This window comes from Tursiops truncatus, chromosome 8 (genome assembly GCF_011762595.2).
Source record: "Tursiops truncatus isolate mTurTru1 chromosome 8, mTurTru1.mat.Y, whole genome shotgun sequence".
NCBI classification, from domain to species: Eukaryota; Metazoa; Chordata; class Mammalia; order Artiodactyla; family Delphinidae; genus Tursiops; species Tursiops truncatus.
In genome coordinates this window covers 77,244,069-77,269,268 of record NC_047041.1, presented here as the reverse complement: position 1 = coordinate 77,269,268, position 25,200 = coordinate 77,244,069, and the positions used below count along the sequence as shown (strand labels likewise).

Genomic DNA, 25,200 nt, shown 5'->3' with positions numbered 1-25,200 from the left:
TTCCCCACGTAGTATTGCAACATCACCGTACATGAGTTAGAAATAGAAACCTCACTAAACAGGATCTACAATTAACAGAAGGACCACGAGTGTGGGACATTTTAAATTTCCCTGCCTAGGGTAAGTTACTGATTTTCTGGTTAACGCCTTACAGCAATACAATTAGTAGAGTTTTTTGCATGAGTATCTAGTAGACTATTGATTAGTAGACTAATCAATATAAAGAGCCTATACATATGTGTGAAACAGCAGATTTTGAATATTTGGGCTGAACTGTACTTGACACAGCCTCAACTGGTTAGTTGTAGAACCGGCTAGTCAAGACCTACTTGTATTGTTAAATTTCCTCTTTGTCTAAGGACATGGAATCTCTCTCTAACTTTACTTCCAATTTCCCTCTCCTTCTTCTCTCTCTCTAAAAACACTAAGTAAGAAATAAAATAACAAGCATCTGAGTTCTAAGAACATGGGAAAGCCAGCATTTGAACTATAATCACTGAAAATCTTCACCAATTTCTGAAATCAGACTTCATATTTTTCCCCCTAAGCAATTTCATTTAGAAAGAAGAAGCTACACATAAATAGCACCGTCCTATATTAAAATAGGAGAACTCTCACTACAGTCTTGACCAGAGCAGACTCTTAAATTTGATGTAATGTGTCTCTCTAAGCTAACTCTTCCTGTCAGTATGGTGTTGGCATTTGTACATTAAATACGCATTCAGTAGCATTTGTTCACACTAACATGGATACTCTCAATTGATTTGCTAAAAAATTAGGTGTCTGCAAAAATAAGCTGTCAGCATTTTGCCATATATTTTTTATAAATACAATGTAATCTTTTTAAAGTTCTGGATTGATTTTTCTCAGGACTTTTCCTCATCTTGCCATTCAACTATTTGATATACTTTCTTTACTTAACTCTGCTGAACATTTTCTGATTATAAATGTAATACCAACAAAAATAACTGGAACAACTCCTGTATTATTCATTTCTGAAATACAGGAGTCTAGGAGGGCCTGCCATTTACTAGGCTTTCAATAAATGTATGCTGAATGAGTGAACTAAACTGTAAAGAACAGAAGTCACCTACAATTCCACCATTCACAAATAGTCACCGTTGCAATTTAGGTAATCCCATCCAAAGTATTTTTCTTAAGAAGTATACTTAGGACTGATATATCTCTGATACTCAGAGATATAGCCATATAGGCTGTTCATTTATGACAGAAAAAAGAAAAAACTGATTCATAACTGAACCCTCTAAGGGTGTCATACTCCTCACAGGCTGGCCCTTCTTCCCTAGGGAACCTTCACCAGGATGAAGTATATGTAGAGTTAACCCCTGGAACAGCGCTGGCCTCCGGGAAACTGCTCCAGAACTAAAGTCTATATCCATTCTGATTGGCCATACAGAGCCTTAAAAACTCTTAAATATTTGCTCACTTTATAAGCATCCCCCTAGAACTGGATACTTAGAACTGTACTTAGCACCATAGATGAATGATGACAACTATATAATAAATTACTAACTTACTTTTATCATAAATACAATTTATCTTCTTGATCAAGTTATAATGACCCTCAAAAGACCATCTAGGAATGGCAATGTGGTGCTGGAGAAACAGCATGGCATGGGGTACAAATGTTCTGGGTTTGAGAGTTGCCTATATTCTTTTCTAATTGTGTGACCTTCGACAAATGACTAAACAACGATAAGTCTTTGTTTTCACAACTTAAAAACAAGAATAGAAAAATTGTCTTTATGGCAGTGTTGTACAAATTAACTGAGGTATAATTTGGAAGTGGTCTAAGCTTAATTCATTTTAAGATGAATTTATATTATTATAAATTATAATAACCCATTTTTTTCAACATTCTGTTTGTTGTTATACATAGGGAACTTTGTAGACAAAGTTCTTGGCTTACATTGTATAAAGATACTGTATATTTTTCTGCACGAAATATGGGCTATTGTCAATTATTTATATTTTGATTGTTTCACTTTTATAAACATTCAGTCATAATTGTCATAACACTTTCCATCTTTTGCTGGTGACACAGCAAACAGCTTATATTGTCCTTTTTCTTCTTTTGTATTTAAGATGGTAAAGCTGCTTCTAGAGTAAATAATTCAATTCGAAATTATTTTTTGAGAGCACAATGCTTGGCTATTCTTAGAGAGCATACAAAAAAATGAAAATGAGTTGCATCATAGGCCCAAAGAGGAAGAAGAGAACTAGCATTTACTGAGCACTTTCAAGATCCCAGACTTTGTGCTAGATGTCTTTAATTGACTCCTATTATTTCCACAACAACCCAGGTGAAATAAAGATTATTAGTCTCCTTCAGTAGAGAAGCAAATCGAAACTCTTGGAGGTTAAGTTACCTGAAGAAGTCCCTTGGCTGAAATTCACACCCAGATCTAAACATTGACCTTTCTCTATGCCAAAGGAAAAATTATTTTTAAACATGGTTTGGGAGAGAACTTTTCGAGCTACATAATTTGCAACATCCTTCCGGGAAGAAATTAGCATTATAGACAAAATGTTTAAGCAAATTTGTAATAGACCTAAATGAGACTGAGAACTTCTGGGAGGTTAGCTGCTCAAACACCAAGTGGTCCATCAATCAGAAGTCTACGGTCTTTTGGGGGGACTTTCAAGATTGCAGAGGAGTAAGATATGGAGATCACCTTCCTCCCCACAAATACATCAAAAATACCTCTACATGTGGAACAACTCCTAGAGACACCTACTGAACACTACCAGAAGACCTCACAATTCCCAAAAGGCAAAAAAATCCCCATGTACCTGGATAGGACAAAACAAAAAAGGAAAAACAGAGAGAAAAGAATGCGGATGGGACCTGCACCTCTGGGAGGGAGCTGTGAAGGAGGAAAAGTTTCCACACACTAGGAAGCCCCTTCACTGGCGGAGACGGGGGTGTGGAAGGGGGGAAGCTTTGGAGCCATGAAGGAGAGTGCAGGAACAGGGGTGTAGAGGGCAAAGTGGAGAGATTCCCACACAGAGGATTGGTGCCAACCAGCACTCACCAATCTGAGATGCTTGTCTGCTCACCTGCTCGGGGGGGTGGGGGCTGGGAGCTGAGGCTTGGGCTTCGGAGGTCAGATCCCAGGGAGAGGACTGGGGTTGGCTGTGTGAACACAGCCTGATGGGGGCTAGTGCACCACAGCTAGCCAGGAAGGAGTCCAGGGAAAAGTCTGGAGCTGCCTAAGAGGCAAGAGACCATTGTTTTGGGGTGCACGAGGAGAGGGGATTCCTCTCCAGTGTGCCCACAGAAGGCAGAGCACTGCCTAAATGAGCTCCAGAGACAGGCACGAGCCGCGGCTATCAGACTGGACCCCAGAGACAGGCATGAAACGCTAACACTGCTGCTACAGCCACCAAGAATCCTGTGTGCAAGCAAGGGAACTATCCACACACACACACACACACACACACACACACACCCCAGGAGCCTGTGCAGCCCACGATTGCCAGGGTCCCGTGACCAGGGACAAGTTCCCTGGGAGAACACACAGTGCACTTCATGCTGTTGCAACGTCACATAGGTCTCTGCAACCTCAGGCACACCTGGCATTCCAATGATAACTACCGTAGCCCTCCCTCCCCCCAGCCTGAATGAGCGAGAGCCCCCTAATCAGCTGCTGCTTTAACCCTATTCTGTCTGGGTGGGAACAGAAGCCTGAGGGCAACCTACATGCAAAGAGGGGTTGAAACAAAAGCTGAACCTCAGGAGCAGCGCAAACAAAGAAGAGAAAGGGAAATTTCTCCGTGCAGCCTCAGGAGCGGCCAATTAAATCCCCACAATCAAATTGATGTACCCAGCATTTGTGAAGAGACAACAAATCATCCCAAAATTGAGGCGGTGGACTTTGGGAGCAACTGTAGATGTGGAGTTTGCTGTCTGCAACTGATTTGTTTCTGATTTTTATGTTTATCTTAGTTTAGTTTTTAGAGCTTGTTATCATTGGTGGATTTGTTTATTGGCTTTGTTGCTCTCTTCTTTTGTCTTTTATTATTATTTTTGTTTTTATTTTAATAAGTTTTAAAATTTATTATTATTTTTTTCCTTCTTTTTTTCTCCCTTTTCTTCTGAGTCGCATGGCTGATGGGGTCTAAGTGCTCCAGCCTGGTGTCAGGATGGAGCCTCTGAGGTGGGAGAGCTGAGTTCAGGACATTGGACCACCAGAGACTTCCTGGCCCAACATACTATCAATCAGCGAGAGCTCTCCCAGAGATCTCCACATCAACATGAAGACCCAGCTCCATGCAATGGTCAGCAAGCTCCAGTGCTGGATGCCCCATGCCAAACTACTAATAAGACAGGAACACAATCCCACCCATTAGCAGATAGGCTGCCTAAAATCATACTAAGTTCATAGACACCCCAAAACAAACAACCAGATGCAGCCCTGCCCACCAGAAAGACAAGATCCAGCCACACCCACCAGAACAGTGGCACCAGTCCCCTCTACCAGGAAACCTAAACAAGCCACTGAACCAACCTCATCCACTGGGGGCAGATACAAAAAACAATGGGAACTATGAATCTGCAGCCTGCAAAAAGGAGACCCCAAGCACAGTAAGTTAAATAAAATGAGAAGACAGAGAAATATGCAGCAGGTGAAGAAGCAAGGTAAAAACCCACCAGACCAAACAAACAAAGAGGAAATAGGCAGTCTACCTGAAAAAGAATTCAAAGGAATGAGAGTAAAGATGATCCAAAATCTTGGAAATAGAATAGAGAAAACACAAAAAGGTTTAACAAGAACCTAGAAGAACTAAAGAGCAAACAAACAATGATGAACAACACAAAAAAATGAAATTAAAATACACTAGAAGGAATCAATAGCAGAATAATTGAGGCAGAAGAATGGATAAGTGACCTAGAAGATAAAATAGTGGAAATAACTACCATAGAGCAGAATAAAGAAAAAAGAATGAAAAGAATTGAGGACAGTCTCAGAGACCTCTGGGACAACATTAAACACATCAACATTCGAATTATAGGGGTTCCAGAAGAAGAAGAGAAAAAGAAAGGGTCTGAGAAAATATTTGAAGAGATTATAGTTGAAAACTACCCTAACATGGGAAAGGAAATAGTCAATCAAGTCCAGCAAGTGCAGAGAGTCCCATACAGGATAAACCCAAGGAGAAACATGTCAAGACACATATTAATCAAACTATCAAAAATTAAATACAAAAAAAAATATTAAAAGCAGCAAGGGAAAAGCAACAAATAACATACAAGGGAATACCCATAAGGTTAACAGCTGATCTTTCAGCAGAAACTCTGCAAGCCAGAAGGGAGTGGCAGGACATATTTAAAGTGATGAAAGGGAAAAACCTACAACCTATTCTACCCAGCAAGTATGTCATTCAGATTTGATGGAGAAACTAAAACCTTTACAGACAAGCAAAAGTTAGAGAATTCAGCACCACCAAACCAGTTTTACAACAAATGCTAAAGAAACTTCTCTAGGCAGGATACACAAGAGAAGGGAAAGACTTACAAAAACAAATGGAAGGGGGACTTCCGGGAAGATGGCGGAAGAGTAAGACGCGGAGATCACCTTCCTCTCCACAGATACACCAGAAATACATCTACGCGTGGAACAACTCCTACGGAGCACCTACTGAACGCTGGCAGAAGACCTCAGACCTCCCAAAAGGCAAGGAACCCCCCACGTACCTGGTTAGGGCAAAAGAAAAAACTAAACAGAGACAAAAGGATAGGGACGGGTCCTGCACCAGCGGCAGAGAGCTGTGAAGGAGGAAAAGTGTCCACACACTAGGAAGCCCCTTCGCGGGTGGAGACTTCGGGAGGCGGAGTGGGGGAGCTTGGGAGCCGCGGAGGAGAGCACAGCAACAGGGGTGCGGAGGGCAAAGCGGACAGATTCCAGTGCAGAGGATCGGGCGACCGGCACTCACCAGCCGAGAGGCTTGTCTGCTCGCCCGCTAGGGCGGGAGGGACTGGGAGCTGAGGCTCCGGCTTTTGTCGGAGCGCCGGGAGAGGACTGAGGTTGGCGGCGTAAACACAGCCTGCGGGGCGTTGGTGCGCCACGGCTGGCCGGGAGAGAGTCCGGGGAGGGGTCTGGACCTGCCGAAGAGGCAAGAGACTTTTACGTCCCTCTTTGTTTCCTGGTGCACGAGGAGAGGGGATTAAGAACGCTGCTTGAGAGAGCTCCAGGGATGGGCGCGAGCCGCGGCTAAAAGTGCGGAGCCCAGAGACGGACATGGGACGCTAGGGCCGCTGCTGCCGCCGCCAGGAGGCCTGTGTGCGAACGCAGGTCACTAGCCACACGCCCTTCCGGGGAGCCTGTGCAGCCCGCCACTGCCAGGGTCCCGGGATCCAGGGACGGCTCCCCCGGGAGAACGCACGGCACACCTCAGGCTGCAACGTCACGCCGGCCTCTGCCGCTGCAGGCCCGCCCCGCACTCCGTGACCCTCCCTACCCCCCGGCCTGGGTGAGCCAGAGCCTCTGAATCAGCGGCTCCTTTAACCCCGTCCTGTCTGAGCAAAGAACAGACGCCCTCCGGCGACCTACACGCATGGGCGGGGCCAAATCCAAAGCTGAGCCCCTGGGAACTGTGAGAACAAAGAAGAGAAAGGGAAATCTCTCCCAGCAGCCTCAGAAGCAGCGGATTAAAGCTCCACAATCAACTTGATATACCCTGCATCTGTGGAATACCTGAATAGAAAACGAATCATCCCAAATTAAGGAGCCCTGTGGATGAAAGGCTCTTGGTGCTGCAGCCAGGAGTCAGTGCTGTGCCTCTGAGGTGGGAGAGCCAACTTCAGGACACTGGTCCACAAGAAGCCTCCCAGCTGCACATAATATCAAACAGCAAAAATCTCCGAGAGATCTCCATCTCAACGCCAGCACCCAGCTTCACTCAACGACCAGCAAGCTACAGTGCTGGACATCCTATGCCAAACAACTAGCAGGACAGGAACACAACCCCACCCATTAGCAGAGAGGCTGCCCAAAATCATAATAAGTCTACAGACACCCCAAAACACACCACCAGATGTGGACCTGCCCACCAGAAAGACAAGATCCAGCCTCATCCACCAGAACACAGGCACTAGTACCCTCCACCAGGAAGCCTACACAACCCACTGAACCAACCTTAGCCACTGGGGACAGACACAAAAAACAACAGGAACTACGAACCTTCAGCCTGCAAAAAAGGAGACCCCAAACACAGTAAGATAAGCAAAATGAAAAGACAGAAAAACACACAGCAGATGAAGGAGCAAGATAAAAACCCACCAGACCTAACAAATGAAGAGGAAATAGGCAGTCTACCTGAAAAAGAATTCAGAATAATGATAGTAAGGTTAATCCAAAATCTTGGAGATAGAATGCACAATAGAATGGACAAAATGCAAGAATCAGTTCACAAGGACCTAGAAGAACTAAAGATGAAACAAGCAACGATGAACAACACAATAAATGAAATTAAAAGTACTCTAGATGGGATCAATAGCAGAATAACTGAGGCAGAAGAACGGATAAGTGACCTGGAAGATAAAATAGTGGAAATAACTACTGCAGAGCAGAATAAAGAAAAAAGAATGAAAAGAACTGAGGACAGTCTCAGAGACCTCTGGGACAACATTAAACGCACCAACATTTGAATTATAGGGGTTTCAGAAGAAGAAGAGAAAAAGAAAGGGACTGAGAAAATATTTGAAGAGATTATAGTTGAAAACTTACCTAATATGGGAAAGGAAATAGTTAATCAAGTCCAGGAAGCACAGAGAGTCCCATACAGGATAAATCCAAGGAGAAATACGCCAAGACACATATTAATCAAACTGTCAAAAATTAAATACAAAGAAAACATATTAAAAGCAGCAAGGGAAAAACAACAAATAACACACAAGGGAATCCCCATAAGGTTAACAGCTGATCTTTCAGCAGAAACTCTGCAAGCCAGAAGGGAGTGGCAGGACATATTGAACGTGTTGAAGGAGAAAAACCTGCAACCAAGATTACTCTACCCAGCAAGGATCTCATTCAGATTTGATGGAGAAATTAAAACCTTTACAGACAAGCAAAAGCTGAGAGACTTCAGCACCACCAAACCAGCTCTACAACAACTGCTAAAGGAACTTCTCTAGGCAAGAAACACAAAAGAAGGAAAGGACCTACAATAACGAACCTAAAACAATTAAGAAAATGGGAATAGGAACACACATATCGATAATTACCTTAAATGTAAATGGATTAAATGCTCCCACCAAAAGACACAGATTGGCTGAATGGATACAAAAACAAGACCCATATATTTGCTGTCTACAAGAGACCCACTTCAGACCTAGAGACACATACAGACTGAAAGTAAGGGGATGGAAAAAGGTATTTCATGCAAATGGAAACCAAAAGAAAGCTGGAGTAGCAATTCTCATATCAGACAAAATAGACTTTAAAACAAAGACTATTAGAAGAGACAAAGAAGGACACTACATAATGATCAAGGGATCGATCCAAGAGGAATATATAACAATTGTAAATATTTATGCACCCAACAGAGGTGCACCTCAATACATAAGGCAAATACTGACAACCATAAAAGGGGAAATCAACAGTAACACATTCATAGTAGGGGACTTTAACATCCCACTTTCACCAATGGACAGATCATCCAAAATGAAAATAAATAGGGAAACACAAGCTTTAAATGATACATTAAACGAGATGGAGTTAATTGATATTTATAGGACACTCCATCCAAAAACAACAGAATACACATTTTTCTCAAGTGCTCATGGAACATTCTCCAGGATAGATCATATCTTGGGTCACAAATCAAGCCTTGGTAAATTTAAGAAAATTGAAATTGTATCAAGTATCTTTTCTGACCACAACGCCATGAGACTAGATATCAATTACAGGAAAAGATCTGTAAAAAATACAAACACATGGAGGCTAAACAATACACTACTTAATAATGAAGTGATCACTGAAGAAATCAAAGAGGAAATCAAAAAATACCTAGAAACAAATGACAATGGAGACACAACGACCCAAAACCTGTGGGATGCAGCAAAAGCAGTTCTAAGGGGGAAGTTTATAGCAATACAAGCCCACCTTAAGAAGCAGGAAACATCTCGAATAAACAACCTAACCTTGCACCTCAAGCAATTAGAGAAAGAAGAACAAAAAAACCCCAAAGCTAGCAGAAGGAAAGAAATCATAAAAATCAGATCAGAAATAAATGAAAAAGAAATGAAGGAAACAATAGCAAAGATCAATAAAACTAAAAGCTGGTTCTTTGAGAAGATAAACAAAATAGATAAACCACTAGCCAGACTGATCAAGAAAAAAAGGGAGAAGACTCAAATCAATAGAATTAGAAATGAAAAAGGAGAGGTGACAACTGACACTGCAGAAATAAAAGAGATCATGAGAGATTACTACAAGCAACTCTATGCCAATAAAATGGACAATCTGGAAGAAATGGACAAATTCTTAGAAATGCACAACCTGCCAAGACTGAATCAGGAAGAAATAGAAAATACGAACAGACCAATCACAAGCACTGAAATTGAAACTGTGATTAAAAATCTACCAACAAAGAAAAGCCCAGGACCAGATGGCTTCACAGGCGAATTCTATCAAACATTTAGAGAAGAGCTAACACCTATCCTTCTCAAACTCTTCCAAAATATAGCAGAGGGAGGAACACTCCCAAATTCCTTCTACGAGGCCACCATCACCTTGATACCAAAACCAGACAAGGATGTCACAAATCAAGAAAACTACAGGCCAATATCACTGATGAACATAGATGCAAAAATCCTCAACAAAATACTAGCAAACAGAATCCAACAGCACATTAAAAGGATCATACACCATGATCAAGTGGGGTTTATTCCAGGAATGCAAGGATTCTTCAATATACGCAAATCTATCAATGTGATAAACCATATTAACAAACTGAAGGAGAAAAACCATATGATCATCTCAATAGATGCAGAGAAAGCTTTTGACAAAATTCAACACCCATTTATGATAAAAACCCTGCAGAAAGTAGGCATAGAGGGAACTTTCCTCAACATAATAAAGGCCATATATGACAAGCCCACAGCAAACATCATCCTCAATGGTGAAAAACTGAAAGCATTTCCACTAAGATCAGGAACAAGACAAGGTTGCCCACTCTCACCACCCTTATTCAACATAGTTTTGGAAGTTTTAGCCACAGCAATCAGAGAAGAAAAGGAAATAAAAGGAATCCAAATCGGAAAAGAAGAAGTAAAGCTGTCACTGTTTGCAGATGACATGATCCTATACATAGAGAATCCTAAAGATGCTACCAGAAAACTACTAGAGCTAATCAATGAATTTGGTAAAGTGGCAGGATACAAAATGAATGCACAGAAATCTCTGGCATTCCTATATACTAATGATGAAAAATCTGAAAGTGAAATCAAGAAAACACTCCCAGTTACCATTGCAACAAAAAGAATAAAATATCTAGGAATAAACCTACCTAAGGAGACAAAAGATCTGTATGCAGAAAATTATAAGACACTGATGAAAGAAATTAAAGATGATACAAATAGATGGAGAGATATACCATGTTCTTGGATTGGAAGAATCAACATTGTGAAAATGACTCTACTACCCAAAGCAATCTATAGAATCAATGCAATCCCTATCAAACTACCACTGGCATTTTTCACAGAACTAGAACAAAAAATTTTGCAATTTGTATGGAAACACAAAAGACCCCGAATAGCCAAAGCAATCTTGAGAACGAAAGAAGGAACTGGAGGAATCAGGCTCCCTGACTTCAGACTATACTACAAAGCTACAGTTATCAAGACGGTATGGTACTGGCACAAAAACAGAAAGATAGATCAATGGAACAGGATAGAAAGCCCAGAGATAAACCCACGCACATATGGTCACCTTATCTTTGACAAAGGAGGCAGAAATGTACAGTGGAGAAAGGACAGCCTATTCAATAAGTGGTGCTGGGAAAACTGGACAGCTACATGTAAAAGTATGAGATTAGATCACTCCCTAACACCATACACAAACATAAGCTCAAAATGGATTAAAGACCTAAATGTAAGGCCAGAAACTATCAAACTCTTAGAGGAAAACATAGGCAGAACACTCTATGACATAAATCACAGCAAGGTCCTTTTTGACCCACCTCCTAGAGAAATGGAAATAAAAACAAAAGTAAACAAATGGGACCTAATGAAACTTAAAAGCTTTTGCGCAGCAAAGGAAACCATAAAGAAGACCAAAAGACAACCCTCAGAATGGGAGAAAATATTTGCAAATGAAGCAACTGACAAAGGATTAATCTCCAAAATTTATAAGCAGCTCATGCAGCTTAATAACAGAAAAACAAACAACCCAGTCCAAAAATGGGCAGAAGACCTAAATAGACATTTCTCCAAAGAAGATATACAGAGTGCCAACAAACACATGAAAGAATGCTCAACATCACTAATCATTAGAGAAATGCAAATCAAAACTACAATGAGATATCATCTCACACCAGTCAGAATGGCCATCATCAAAAAATCTAGAAACAATAAATGCTGGAGAGGGTGTGGAGAAAAGGGAACCCTCTTACACTGTTGGTGGGAATGTAAATTGATACAGCCACTGTGGAGAACAGTATGGAGGTTCCTTAAAAAGCTACAAATAGAACTACCATATGACCCAGCAATCCCACTACTGGGCATATACCCTGAGAAAACCATAATTCAAAAAGAGTCATGTACCAAAATGTTCATTGCAGCTCTATTTACAATAGCCCAGAGATGGAAACAACCTAAGTGTCCATCATCGGATGAATGGATAAAGAAGATGTGGCACATATATAAAATGGAATATTACTCAGCCATAAAAAGAGACGAAATTGAGCTATTTGTAATGAGATGGATAGACCTAGAGTCTGTCATACAGAGTGAAGTAAGTCAGAAAGAGAGAGAGAAATACCGTATGCTAACACATATATATGGAATTAAAAAAAAAAAAAAGTCATGAAAAACCTAGGGGTGAAACTGGAATAAAGACACAGACTTACTAGAGAATGGACTTGAGACTATGGGGAGGGGGAAGGGTAAACGGTGACAAAGCGATAAAGAGGCATGGACACATATACACTACCAAACGTAAGGTAGATAGCTAGTGGGAAGCAGCCGCATAGCACAGGGAGATCAGCTCGGTGCTTTGTGACTGCCTGGAGGGGTGGGATAGGGAGGGTGGGAGGGAGGGAGACGCAAGCGGGAAGAGATATGGGAATATATGTATATATATAACTGATTCATTTTGTTGTGAAGCTGAAACTAATATACCATTGTAAAGCAATTATACTCCAATAAAGATGTTTAAAAAAAAAAACAAATGGAAAACAATTAAGAAAATGGTAATAGGAACATACAAATCAATAATTACCTTAAATGTAAATGGATTAAATATTCCAACCATAAGACATAGACTGGCTGAATAGATACAAAAACAAGACCCATATATATGCTGTCTACAAGAGACACACTTCAGACATAGGGACACATACAGACTAAAAGTGAAGAGATGGGAAAAGATATTCCATGCAAATGGAAATCAAAAGAAAGCTGAAGTAGCAATACTCATATCAGACAAAATAGACTTTAAAATAAAGACTATTACAAGAGACAAATTAGGACACTACATAATGATCAAGGGAACAATCCAAGAAGATATAACAATTGTAAATATTTATGCACCCAACATAGGAGCACCTCAATATATAAGGCAAATGCTAATAACCATAAAAAGGGAAATCGACAGTAAAACAATCATAGTAGGGGACTTTAACACCCCACTTTCACCAATCGACAGATCATCCAAAATGAAAATAAATAAGGAAACACAAGCTTTAAATGACATATTAGACAAGATGGACTTAATGGATATTTAAAAGACATTCCACCCAAAAATGAAAGAATACACATTCTTTTCAAGTCTAATGGAACATTCTTCAGGATACATCATATCTTGGGTCACAAATCAAGCCTTGGTAACTTTAAGAAAATTGAAATCATGTCAAGTACCTTTCCCGACCACAACGCCATAAGACTAGATATCAATTACAGGAAAAGATCTGTAAAAAATACAAACACATGGAGGCTAAACAATGCGCCACTAAATAACCAAGAAATCACTGAAGAAATCAAAGAGGAAATCAAAAAATATGTTGAAAAGTATGACAAAGTAAACACAATGACCCAAAACCAACGGGGTGCAGCAAAAGCAGTTCTAAGAGGGAAGTTTATAGCAATACAATCCTACCTCAAGAAACAAAAATCTCAAATAAATAACCTAACCTCACACCTAAAGCAATTAGAGAAAGAAGAACAAAAATCCCCAAAGTTCACAGAAGGAAAGAAATCATAAAGATCAGATCAGAAATAAATGAAAAAGAAATGAAGGAAACCACAGCAAAAATCAATAAAACTAACAGCTGTTTCTTTGAGAAGATAAACAAATTGATAAACCATGAGCCGGATTCACCAAGAAAAAAAGGGAGAAGACGCAAATCAACAGAGTTAGAAATGAAAAAGAAGCAGTAACAACTGACACTGCAGAAATATGAAGGATCTTGAGAGATTACTACAAGTAACTATATGCCAATAAAATGGACAACCTGGAAGAGATGGACAAATTCTTAGAAAAGCACAACCCTCTAAGACTGAAACAGGAAGATATAGAAAACATAAACAGACCAATCACAAGCACTGCAATTGAAACTGTGTTGAAAAATCTTCCAGCAAACAAAAGCTCAGGACCAGATGGCTTCACAGGAGAATTCTATCAAACATTCAGAGAAGAGCTAACACCTATCCTTCTCAAACTCTTCCAAAGTATAGCAGAGGAAGAAACACTCCCAAACTCATTCTATAAGGCCACCATCACTCTGATAACAAAACCAGACAAAGATGTTACAAAAGATGAAAACTACAGGCCAATATCACTGATGAATATAGATGCAAAAATCCTCAACAAATGTTAGCAAACAGAATCCAACAGCACATTAAAAGGATCATACACTATGATCAAGTGGGGTTTATCCCAGGAATGCAAGGATTCTTCAATATACGCAAATCAATCAATGTGATACACCATGTTAACAAATTGAAGGAGAAAAACCATATGATCATCTCATTAGATGCAGGAAAAGCTTCTGACAAAATTCAACACCCATTTATGATAAAAAACCCTCCAGAAAGTAGGCATAGAGGGAACCTACCTCAGCATAATAAAGGCCATATATGTCAAACCCACAGCCAACATCGTTCTCAATGTTGAAAAACTGAAACCATTTCCTCTAAGATCAGGAACAAGACAAGGTTGCCTACTCTCACCACTATTATTCAACATAGTTTTGGAAGTTTTAGCTGCAGCAATCACAGAAGAAAAAGAAATAAAAGGAATGCAAATCAGAAAAGAAGAAGTAAACCTGTCACTGTTTGCAGATGACATGATACCATACATAGAGAATCCTAAAGAGGCTACCAGAAAACTACTAGAGCTAATCAATGAATCTGGTAAAGTACCAAGATACAAAATTAATGTACAGAAATCTCTTGCATTCCTATACACTAATGATGAAAAATCTGAAGGAGAAATTAAGGAAACACTCCTCTTCCATTTACCATTGAAACAAAAAGAATAAAATACCTAGGAATAAACCTACCTAAGGAGACAAAAGGCCTGTATGCTGAAAACTGTAAGACACCGATGAAAGAAATTAAAGGTGATACAAACAGATGGAGAGATACACCATGTTCTTGGATTGGAAGAATCAATACTGTGAAAATGACTATACTCCCCAAAGCAATCTACAGATTCAATGCAATCCCTATCAAAATACCAATGGCATTTTTCACAGAAGTAGAACAAAAAACTTCACAATTTGTATGGCAACACAAAAGATCTCTAATATCCAAAGCAATTTTGAGAAAGAAAAACTGCATTGGAGGAATCAGGCTCCCTGACTTCAGACTATATTACAAAGCTACAGTAATCAAGACAGTATGGTTCTGGCACAAAAACAGAAATATAGGTAAATGGAACAGGATGGAAAGCCCAGAGATAAACCCATGCACATATGGTTACCTTATCTTTGATAAGGAGGCAAGAATATACAATGGAGAAAAGACAGCCTCTTCAATAAGTGGTACTGGGAAAACTGGACAGCTACATGTAAAAGAATGAAATTAGAACACTCCCTAACACCATACACAAATATAATCTCAAAATGGATTAAAGACCTAAATGTATGGCCAGACACTATCAAATTCTTAGAGGAAACATGGGCAGAACACTCTGTGACATAAATCACAGCAAGATCCTTTTTGACCCACCTCCTAGAGAAATGGAAATAAAAAGAAAAATAAACAAATGAGACCTAATGAAACTTAAAAGTTTTTGCACAGTAAAGGAAACCATAAAGAAGATGAAAAGAAAACCCTCAGAATGGGAGAAAATATTCGCAAACAAGCAATTGACAAAGGATTAATCTCCAAAATTTACAAGCAGCTCATGCAGCCTAATATCAAATAAACAACCCAGTCCAAAAATGGGCGGAAGACCTAAATAGATATTTCTCCAAAGAAGATATACAGATTGCCAACAAACACATGAAAGGATGCTCAACATCACTAATCATTAAAGAAATGCAAATCAAAACTGCAATGAGGTATCACCTCACACCAGTCAGAATGGTCATTATCAAAAAATCTATAAACAGTAAACGCTGGAGAGGGTGTGGAGAAAAGGGAACCCTCTTGCACTGTTGGTGGGAATGTGAATTGATACAGCCACTATGGAGAACAGTATGGAGGTTCCTTAAAAAACTAAAAATACAACTACCATACGACCCAGCAATCCCACTACTGGGTACATACCCTGAGACAACCATAATTCAAAAGAGTCATATACCACTATGTTCATTGCAGCACTATTTACAATAGCCAGGACATGGAAGCAACGTAAGTGTCCATCGACAGATGAATGGATAAAGAAGATGTGGCACATATATACAATGGAATATTACTCAGCCATAAAAAGAAACAAAATTGAGTTATTTGTAGTGAGGTGGATGGACCTCGATTCTGTCATGCAGAGTGAAGTAAGTCAGAAAGAGAAAAACAAATACCGTATGCTAACACATATGTATGGAATCTAAAAAAAAAAAAAAATGGTTCTGACAAATCTAGGGGAAGGACAAGAACAAAGACACAGATATAGAGAATGGACTCGAGGACATGGGGAGGGGGAAGGGTAAGCTGGGATGAAGTGAGAGAGGAACACTGACATATATACACTATCAAATGTAAAATAGATACCTAGTGGGAAGTAGCTGCACCGCACAGGGAGATCAGCTCGGTGCTTTGTGACCACCTAGAGGGGTGGGATAGGGAGAGTAGGAGGGAGACTTAAGAGGGAGGGGATATGGGGATATATGTACACGTATAGCTGATTCACGTTGTTATACAGCAGAAACTAACACAACATTGTAAAGCAATTATATTCCAATAAAGATGTTAAAAAAAAATCTACAGTCGTTTGATCTGACCCATTTTTGTTTTGTTTGGAGTCTAAAAATTATTACTAACCATTCTCTTTTCTTATATGTGTCTACCAAGACCAAAATCTTTGCATTGGTCTTTTACAGAACTTTCGTTTGCAGTAAAACGCTAATAAAATACTGACACATGCTTATAACTTAATTGTCTGAAAAGACCATTTTTTCCCTTTATTAGACCACTATATCTGAATTTGTGAAGACGGACATGCAGAGGTAAGCATGATGCGTCTTGGTCCACAATTCAAGCAAATACTCAGTCCCAGGATAATTAAATTGCTTATATTTACAATTTTGATGTGTCTAAAAGCTTCCTCTAGACATAGCCAGAATCTCTGACTTTTCCAAATATTGGGTGCTGGAGTGGCCGGGTGTTTTTGACAGTTGACTAATGGAATGTTGAGTCAGGGATACATTTAGTTTGGGCTTAGTGAGATATGTTTATGTGATTTGCAGGCAGTTCCAAGTGTTGTTCAGTTATTGCTAATTATCCTAATGTAGCAATGGATTCTGAGGAAACTCCTCCAGTTGCTGACTCTTTCAGGTGCCAGGCCAGGGGATATATGATGAGATGCACATGTTCTATGGTATCCAGCTCTGATAACGAAAGAGAAATAAGGTCTGAAATATATGGAGCCAGAAACTACTTTATGGAAATTATTTCACAAACTTCAAGTCATATATGAAACATACTAGAGATTTCCCCAAAGTTCCAACAATATTAAAAATGCACATGGCTTTATCAATAATAAATTATGAAGCAGAAGTAAGATTTTCAAAACTGCCAATAATAAAAAAAATTTTCAGTTAACTGTGTTAGAGGAAGAGGAAAGACTGAATTAGTTCTCTATTCTTTCTATGAAATATTTTTTAAACATCATATGCAGAGATAATAAAAAATACCGATAAAAATGTAAGACAAAAAGCACTACAGAGATGTGTCAGGCATCTAGTTATTAAAAACTGTTATTTTTCTGGATTTTGATTTCATGTAGTATTTTAAGCTTTCTAAAGTTTGTAAATTTTTGATTGTTCCATTTACTTTTGTATCTCTTTTTATATTCATAATTTTGTATCCTTTTCTTAAAGAGAGATTCCAAAATTGTGTATTTCCTTCCAATGAATAGCTATCATGCATCAGACACATATGTGCCAGAAATCCTACTAAATGTTTTTTACATATTTACTCATGAAATCCTCACAACAGCTCCATGTGCAAGAAATGATTATACTGTACTGGTTTAAACTTTAAAGTATTCATTCAAAGAGGGGATTTACAACAACCGTAGGTGTTTTTTGATAAGGATTCTCTTTTTCAATGTTTGAACGTAATTGTTATTGAGCAATGATAAAAACTAACTTTCTTAAGTTAATATAATTATATTGTTTATAAAGAAAAGAAAAAATGCTTGGCCACGTGATTTTTATACTTTAATACTACATCAATTAAAAATGTATTACGGAAAAGGTATTTCACCCCTTTTGATCAGCCAATCGTTAAAAAGTTTTTCAACCTTGTATAAAATGCATTCATACTCCTTGAAAGTCTTTTTCTGTAAAAGAAGGATATTGGAATTTTAATGTAGATTACAATAAATGTTTTGATTACAAATGCCATTAAAAATCAAATAAGGATTCTCTGCTGATAAAACACAAAAATGTCTTCCCTTTTCTGTAGCTAAGAGCTTCTAGAACTGTCAGCTTAGTTAAACAATGTGTTTTCATTGTCCTCTACAATGTCCTCTACAAAATGTTTATGTTGTTTATAGTCCTCTAAATGGATGAGAAAACCACTTATTGTTATTTTCTGCCCATGAACTTGATGCCAAAATCCCCTTCAGGTCATGAATGCGTTTGATTTTTCTTCTGTCCCTGCTTTTGAGCCAAGGAACCAATCTAGATTCTTCTTCAGAGTGTACAGACCTAGCCTAGGCATCTCCTTCTCTCCTCACTCTGACCCTCTCCAAGTCATGGCTCAGTGCTGAGAGCACTCAGCAAATAAACTCTGTTGCTACAAGGTTATTACTTAGTTATTCTAACTTTTCGAACCAGAAAAAAAAATTAGAAATAACAAGATTATCTAATTACCCACCTTGATTTTTTTTTTTAGAAAGGGTTAATAAATCACTTGGATCTTTTCCTAAAGGTGGCAAAATAAGTTATAATATTATCAATCTTCCAGTTTTGCCATTTTATTGTATTTAAGCATAGTTGTAACTTCATTTAATTAAGTTCATATCAAAATAGATTACATAGTTGATAAACTGGGCAATAGTCATCTAATGAGGTTAGACTCTGTAATGAAACCAGAGTTCTAAAAGATGCAAACTTGTATAACAGAACACTCCATCATGCAGGAATGAATCAGTTGTGTGGTACTTCCACACAATGGAATATCATGTACTTGTTAAAGAGAGCAATATCATTTCCCAGCAGTCAGCTACTGCAGGGTTGGAAAATTGTTTTAGGTGCCAGCAATAAGAGGCTTCCCTTCAGAACTCGTCTATCAGCAGGAGTCTAGAGGGAGCCCAGAACTCCCCATCTTGGCAAGATGCCCCCATCCCCATATTCTACACACACACCTTTCCCTCTGTCATCACTCACAAGTGGGTCCCTCAGGACTAATTCATTCTGCCCCTTAACTGTGTACATATCAGTTACTTCAAGAAGACCAGAATTTCCAGATCATTCTTTACTCAGATTTTAATCCTCTAGTTCTAGGGAAATGGAAGTTGTCTTTGTGATCCTCTCCCACTCCTTCCCAACTATTTGAGATGCTTTCAAGTAGGCCCTCTTATTCAAAGTCATTAATAGCAAAGGCTATTATGTTCCCTCACCTCCTTGCTTAACTGAAACCTGGGACACTCCTGAAACCTCACTTTCTATGTGGCAATCTCAGGTGATGGCTATTTGTGTCGAAGATGAGGTAGTGAATTTCTTGTCTTCATTGCTGCTTCATGGCTTTTTCTCTCCCTTCTTAAAGAGTCACAGATTTGAGTCTCATATTATCAATCCCTACTTCCTACTGTCTTTCTTTGTGGAAGTCATTTACCACTCTTTTGGAACACTTCCTCAAATTCTCTAAAGGTTTTTCAACTCTTGGCTAAGGGTAACTCTTATCAACATGACTCCCAAAATAAACTTTTGAAATTACAACATACAGAGATAATATTTCTAGTATCTAGGCTTCTCAGTTCTTTGATGTTTATCTTCAGAGCTGTTTTCTCCTACTCTACCTTATGCCTGGTCCTCCCACGGCATGATTTTGATCAATGACTCCAAACCCTCCATAATCTCCAATTATCACCTCCATTCTTATAGCTCACTCCCTATAAACTCCAATTCCAGTAATCCCTTGGCCCAGATGTTTTCAATCCATTAACTTTTGACCCAGATTTTCAATCCATTCTCTCCAGCACATTTTCACTGTCCTTTCCTACCCTTGTGCCCTCACTTTCTTCTCTATGTATCTGGATCCAAAATGGTGTTATAGGATTTGTAAAATAAGATACCATTTTGGATCCAGAACAATATTTCAGTTTTCTCTGAGGCATGGTGCCAAGCTACATTCTGGTTCTGTTTTCAGATCCATCAGAGACAATAATGTGACTTCATGTTCTGGAAACTCCACTGGTGAGCGGTTCCACCATTTCAGGCAAAGAGGCAGTAGTTCTTCTTCCACTATGTATTGTGAGGTTTAATTAATGGGTGTAAAGCAATTGGAGAGTTCCAGATGAAAGCCTCCATAGAAGGTAAGTACAACAAAAATTATGTAACCATTGCATAATGTGTCATCTCAGCTGGCTCGGCTGATGAAGTTGTCAGGTGATCAGTTATTGTTGAGTTCCTCTGGAGAAACAAGGTCCAAAATGGGATTGGTCTTACCCAGAACAGTATCATGGTATATACCTGGAAATGTATCTCGGCAAGACTTGTTTGTTTGGCAAGAAATTACTTTTTAACTCCAACTCAGGTGCTTCCATAAAGGTGTCTGATGACAACTAAGTGAGCTAAGTAATAAGTGAGGCATTAAATTTATGCATAGTTTGCATTTTACAACTTTACTTCCAGATGTGCTCATGACAGGAAAGGTAAATAAGGTGTATCTCTAGGGTCCGCTCTAATCAATTGGTTAAGGCTGTCAGGAGGGCAGTAATGAAAAGGATTCTGAGGCCACACCTAGGGTCTTCAGAAAAGAGGGTCACTGGAGATGAACGTTGACTCTTGTGGCAGTGAAAGCAGAGTTGTAGCAAAAGTGCTTTGTAACTTCCTTGCCTGGTATAGGCCATAATTACTATGCTTAAGTAGAAAGTGGTAATGATATTCACACGCATATCTAGGAAAATCCCTCAGGGTATGGCACACCCAATCCTGCTAAGTCATGTTCATTTCTCTAAGTACAGACATAAAATATTTATTCAGTTGGATTTTTTCCTAGTAACTAGCTAATCTGAAAATAACCAATTGATTTTTATTAAGCCATTGTTCAGTAAACAGTTATTTGATTAGACTGAACTTGCTTTTCTTCATACTAGTGCAGATACAGCTTAAATATCTTTTGAGTGAATATTTGCTAGGGTTTGGCTTAATTTCTAATCAAACTCTGAAGGGCCTTTGGGCTTCAGAAAGTTTGAAACTATAGAATTACCTTGTTCTTTCTTGGGGCCAATTAACTGGGCAGATTCTTTGCATTCAATTTGAGGCTGCTGAACCTTAGCTAAAGTTTCATTTTCTCTCTCAGCAGTTGGAAACCTATCTCCTTGCACAACAGAAACTAAGCATGAACCTCAGGCGTACTGAGCTGAACAGACCTTGGCGCCAGTCCCCAAATATTGATGTGCAGAATCTCCCAGAAAGTGCAGTTTCACTCTTCTCCCTTTCATAAGCGGTGAAAGGAAGTGAAGGAAGTATGCCAGGTTGTTATTCAACTCTAGTATTTAATCAAGCATTACTCAGGCTCTTCTGAAACTCTCCGGCTTCTAAATTGAGAGGAAAAGCAAAGAGAACACAGGATGGAAACTACTTAATTGAGCAGGCTCCCAGGATTACTCAGGATCACGTGGCCATTCTCAGCCAGACTCCAGTTACTCCCCAAACTTCCGAAAGTCCTGGTGATGATTTCTAACTTAATATTTCACAGCTTTCTCAAGGATCCGATGCACATTAATCCACTTGGTGTTCAGTGTGACTTTCTATAAATCCAGTTTCAGTGCACTGCAGACACCACTTTCTCCATTCAGGTATTAAGTACACAAATAGGGCATCCCCACCACGGGAAAGAAAGATTTGTTTATGTGTTAGGAGGACAGTATGTGGCTGGCACATGAGCAACAGGTGCAGGGCTGACTCATTTTGGTTTCCTCACCTGCGAAGGGGGAACCCAGCATGTGTCAGAAATTCCTGATAGAGTAAGGACCATTACCAAAGTCTTTGCCCTTCTTTTTTTTCTTTTTTTCATTTAAGGCAAGAAATGTATGTCCTTTGTTTGCCAACACTTAAGAGAACTAGCCTGTCCCGAAAGTCAAAGCACCCAACCTATGAAAGCTGGAGGGTTGGGCTTTTTTTTTTCTTTTTTTTTTTAAAGGCCTGAATGAGGTGATAGCTTCATGCTGACAGCTGAGAAGCAGGTCAGTCAGGTTCTTGGGTGCTCTATTACACAAGCAAGATACGACCAGCCCCACCTAATTTTGTTTCTCTGGCACCCTCCTGCTCAGTGGGACATCAGTACACCTAACCCATCTGCTTTCTCTAATGCAAGACAGACTCATTCCAACCAGAACAGCTGTGATACTCCAGTTCTTGTCTGTAAACACCTCCTAGACCTGAAGGTAAGTGTGTGCTGGATTACATAGGATCCCTAGTCCCTCGTCCCTCGCTCTCTCGCTCTCTCTCTTACTTATTTACCAAATAGAATCAAAGCAAGTTGAACTTTTGGCAGAACAGCCTGGCAAGTACCTACAGAGACTATTGTAAAGACAGGTAGTTGTTTCATTAAGTAATTACCTTCCAAATGAGCATTTGTGCTAAGTGAGTTAACTTTAAGAATTATTGCCAAATTTGCTAGATGATGAAACCAGCTGAAGAGTTAAATAAAAACCTTGCTTAAAACGTAAGTGACTACAAGAGAGTGTTTTCTTAAGTCAGATCTTAGTAAGTTTCAAAATGTTTAAAGTGGAAGTGGCTACGTGAATATAAATGAATATTTAGATTTAAAGTATGCATTTGGTTCAAAGGTTCTTGCTAAAGTATTAGAATACGGTAGCTTTTGAAAAACAATCTGCTAATGCAATGAATTATTAACCTTCTATATATCTTTCCCAAAGATTTTCTTAATTAAAAATTGGCAAAGTGGTGTCTATGTATTATTTTACTTAGCATGGTATGTGTACATGTATAGCTCTCAACGGAAATCTAAAAGGCTAAGCCAGTGGCTGCAAAAGACATCCCATGGATCAAAGATGTGGATTAAGTTTCTTAAATTTATTTTGTTTGTTCTGTGTAAGGCTTCTCTTATTAAAGGGATGCTGATTTACTGTTTACCACTTTCTAATCAATCCATAGAGGCTGCTTCTACAGATAGTGAAACACGAGAGAAGGCTGGAAACCCCATGTTTGGAAATTTGGGTCCAGAATATTTCTTTTGGAGACACAATCTTTCTAAGCTTAACACTCTTCTACCTAATTATTTCAGTATTGAAGTTTATGACTGAGAATGCCCAAGTTAGCAGGGACTATGACATTCTATCTATTTTCCTGGGCTTATGCATTCCTCAGTCTTTTAATTAAAATGATCACAAACTTTTGAAATTTATTATTTCCTGAAAGAAAGTCACGTTTTTCCTTTTATTTGTTTCTTTCTTTTAAACTCAAAGTGAAATGATGTGGGTCCTCAGGTATAATCCTACCTTCTGACTAGTTAAATCTTCACACCCTTTCAAAACCCTCTTATAAAAGAGGCATTTTGAGAAGCATGATTCCTTATGTCTTCATTTACTGTGGTTCTTTCATCTAGGGACAGCAAAATACTGTCCAAGATTGGAAAGTCCACTCAGTGTAACACTCAAGTTCTACCTGGGATATTGGCTACACGTCAGACTGAGTTTCCTATGACAAAGACAAACAAAACTCATCTATCTTAATTTTTAGCCAGAAACTTATAAGAATGATCACAGGCAACTGAGAGAGAAGTAGTACAGAATATACTCTTTAGTTATTTCACTACAGAAACATGTTTTTATATTATCCCCTCAGTGCAGCTAAAGTAATGTTTTTATTTAAAATTTCTGATTTTGATTTAGTTTAGAATGACTAGCATTTCTCTTCCCTTGCATGGGTTGATTACCTGAGAGAAACCAGGGCACCTCCATATTTTTAAAGCTTGGCATAAAATGGGTATGACTCGGTTACAACAGGAGGGCTGGGCAGAATAATAACTTTACGAACTTAAGGAGGAACAATTTTATGCACAGTAAGTGTGGATTTTCTTTCCTTAATTGCCACAGGTTTCTGGGGTTTTTTTGTTTGTTTTTTTTTTCCCCTCTCACCACCTCCTGAAGCCCTCTATACAAAAGTAGTAATGTGAAACCACTTTTTAGTGCCAACACCAAAGACAGGGGAGAAAATAGTTTTCATTTTCTTTGTATAGACGAATTATTTTTTTTAAAAAACCAGTGAAACTCACACTCTCCGAAAGTATATTTTTAAAGTTTCTGAACATTAGAAACAATAAAAACATTTCAATATATACAGAAAGATTTAGAATCTTTGTTTCAGGTATCACAAATTGGATGGAAATCCTCCTCTCTCTTTCTGTTCCCTTTATAATAATTCTCATCTTAGAAGTTTTTCAAGTTTGTAATGAGTTTATCTCTGTTCCTAGGTTACATCCTGAAAAGTCCTCTTAGGAATTTCCACCTAGGGGCAAAGAACAGAAGAAATGATGCTGCCTGGTCCTCCTGGTTTTCTCTCTCTCTCTAATTTCACTTTCTTTCATCCCCACATTCTCTCTGTCTCTACTGTGCACCTGGTTGACTGATGAATCTTGGGAACACAGAAGCATGCCATCCATCATCCAGCATAGCTTTACACACAAATATACCACACAGTTTACATATCTCAACTCTAGAGATGGAAAGAGGCTGCAAGAAAAGGGTAAAGGTAAAGAATACAGAGTACTTTTATTGTCCTCTGGAGCTTCTGTACCACTTCCATTAACCTTCCCTGCTTATAATGTGCTTGGTTCAATTCAGAATGGGGTCCAACTTAACCAAAATTGCCAGTTCTTGCCCCAGCAAAAATCCAGGGCTGGGGTTCTAAATAGCTGATGGCTTCAATTCCTGGCTGCTTCTGTCCCTTTAAGATGAATGGACCTGAGTAAGAGGTGTAACCTGGCTCTCTTAGAAGCCAGAGAGCAGAAGCAAAGTTGTCCCCAGCTGCCAAGCTAGGACAGCAGGAACGAATCAATATTCACAAAAGCCTTTCCCACAACTGTATTAATTTTGGAATAAATGGCAAAGAGCCTTCACAACATACTGTCTTATCCCACTCTTCCCTTTCTCTCTT

The 25,200-nt window shown here is 39.0% G+C and overlaps 2 protein-coding genes across 7 annotated transcripts in view; one reads left to right on the top strand and one right to left on the bottom strand.

Moving 5' to 3' along the window:
- Positions 1-25,200, bottom strand: part of ANO3 (anoctamin 3) — a 137,739-nt gene that overhangs the window by 46,523 nt on the left and 66,016 nt on the right. The gene's annotated exons all lie outside the window — the stretch shown is intronic.
- MUC15 (mucin 15, cell surface associated) overlaps positions 22,275-25,200 on the top strand; it is a 114,718-nt gene continuing 111,792 nt past the window's right edge. For 2 of the 6 annotated variants that reach the window (XM_073808720.1, XM_073808719.1), the window contains exon 1: positions 22,285-22,466. The gene's annotated coding sequence lies outside the window, so the exon portion shown is untranslated. Of the gene's footprint in view, positions 22,467-25,200 lie in introns of all 6 variants that reach the window. The other 4 variants (XM_033862646.2, XM_073808721.1, XM_073808722.1 and 1 more) reach the window with 4 other exon arrangements.